The 2,358-nt window shown below is 52.3% G+C and overlaps 1 pseudogene; it reads right to left on the bottom strand.

Annotated features, from left to right (window-relative positions):
• Positions 1-873: 873 nt before the first annotated feature.
• On the bottom strand, positions 874-1,932 carry LOC104463523 (annotated as a pseudogene).
• Positions 1,933-2,358: the final 426 nt, after the last annotated feature.

Here is a 2,358-nt window from a genome sequence, read left to right on the forward strand (position 1 = left end):
AGCTCTGCACAGCATTGTCCACCATGCACTCCCCCCCGCCCCATGTCCCCAGTTTCAGGCATTTACACTTTTTTTTTAAACACATGTAGTCATTCCAAGCCCAGCCCTGTTTATGCAACTCCACTTTGACAGCTCTTTGCTACAGCTGGTCCTTCATGGGCAGCAAGCCATGCCAAAAAAAAAAAACCGAAACAAAACCTCAGCGACACGTAACCTGCAATCCCACCCTTGCTCCAGCGAGGTTACTCGAAATGATCTTACGACCCTCCACCCCTCCCAACAGAAATATTTTCCTCTTTGGACATCCCTCACTCAAGCTCTTGGGATGTCAAGCCCCTGCAAAAAAAAATATTTTAAGGTTTACAGTACAGTTGTGTTTATATTGTTACAGGCACTTAAACAGGATTCTTTGGTCCTTCAAAGGAATTAGCCACTCGGGCTTCTATCGTCAGAAACCACAAGTCTGCACACCCAGAACACCTCCCGCACTAAAAAAAAAAACCAACCCCCAGTTCAGATGCATTTCAGGGCAGTGCAGCTCTACCTTAGCGTAATTCTACAATCTCCCCTCACACGCCCCCACCCTCCCCATTGCCTCTAGAATTCCGTAAGCGATCGAATCTTCCCGTCAACGTCCAAAGTCGTCTCGTTTCCAGACCACTGCACTTCCCATCACAGTGTACAGCAGACGAGCCTCGCTCCAACCACCCCAGGAACGAGACGCTCAAGCAAGAGTCCAGGAAGTTTCCTTTTTGTTGCAGTTCTAGGAAGTCATTTGGGTTTGTTTTTTTTTTTTCTTTGCTCCCCCCTACCCTCCCCATTCCCCAAGGCAAGGAAGTACCTTGGAGGACAGACCCTGAAGTTCGTCCTGGCTCAGTTACAGGGAAGCCACGTTGGGTAAGACTGACTGCAAGGCAGGAAGGGCTGCACGTGGGTGACGTAGTAGTTGAAGTTTATTTCGCTGACGTAAGGAGCTGGCTGGTAGTAGCAGGTAACGTTTGTGACGGTGGGGATGATGTTCTGCTCAGCCAGGACCCTCACAGCCAGCATGGCAATGAGGTTCAGCGTCTGCCTCCTCTCGTGTCCCATTAGGCAGACCGTGCTCTCATTGACCACCCGGTGGAGGGTCATCAAATAGTCATATCTTTTGCTCTCCATCCCAACAAAGTGGCTCTGAAGGTAACACTCCAGCTTCCTCTGCTGCTCACCGATGTCGGAGAAGTCTATGAAAAACCTGGAGCACATGTATCTCTGTAGCGCCTTCATATCCACCTCCGATTTGGGCTTAAACCCCCTCACCAAGAGGTTGCAGTATTTCAGAAGCCCCCCACCTCTGATCTCCTCTGGGTTCCTCGTGGCGATGACCCTGTTCCGGAGATGGTCCATCGCCTCCTCGAAGTCCCCGTACATGCTCTCCCCGGTGACCGTGGGGTGGAAGTTCTCAGCCATGGGGTTCTCCGAGCACTCCCCAAAGAGCAGAAGCGAATCCAGGATGATCTGGAAGGAGTCCACGCTGAACTCAAACTGCCGCCTGAGCGAGTCCACAAATTTGAGCTCCACGTTCTTCCCGCTGTTGTTGGAGAGCGAGATGAGGCTCCAGCGGTCCGTCTCGTTGCAAACCTTCACGAGCTTCTGCACGTACGCCTCCTTCAGAGTCATGGGGGTGATCTTGTCCTTGTTGACACCTTCTGGGAGGAAGTCAAGCAGGCAATCCATGACCACGTCTTTAATAAGCTGGAAAACATCTTCGGTCTTCAGATCCACACCAAAGATGAGATCTAGGTCTTTGTACCCCAAGCCGCTGTCTTGATGCAGAACGTGACTAGCCGCTGAGCCGTTCAACCTTACGTTATGGACTGCGATTCCTTTCTTCTCCAGGCGACTCCGGACAACCTGAGATAGAAAGCGAGTCAGTGAGAAGCCAGCAAGCATTCTTGGAGCAGCCCCATTACAGCAGCAGGATTCACTCCCTGCGCTTATATGGGTCACTCCAATGCAAGACAGCAAAATAAAAACGCTGATCCATTCGAAACAGGTCACTCTGGAAAGCATCCAGAGCCCTGCCAGCAGCTGGGGGCGGCTCTCCGTTCCCGACTCCCTGGCATGAGAGGGCTCTGACTGCACATGAACGGCTCTTTGGCTCCCAGGACAGCGCTCTGCTCTTCCCTTCCCCCCCTCCACCACAATCGAGATGTTTTCCAGCCCATCCCTCAGGGTGGTCCCTGCTCCCTCCATCCCTCCACCCCATCCAAAAAGGACTGGGACTCCAAGGCAGCAGCACAGCCTGCACCCATCCCTGTTGATATAATCGGGGTGGCTCGCTCCTTTTAGCCATCCCCTTCGCTTGTCAAGATTCAT

Source organism: Pterocles gutturalis, unplaced genomic scaffold (assembly GCF_000699245.1).
Source record: "Pterocles gutturalis isolate BGI_N339 unplaced genomic scaffold, ASM69924v1 scaffold3603, whole genome shotgun sequence".
Lineage (NCBI taxonomy): Eukaryota > Metazoa > Chordata > Aves > Pterocliformes > Pteroclidae > Pterocles > Pterocles gutturalis.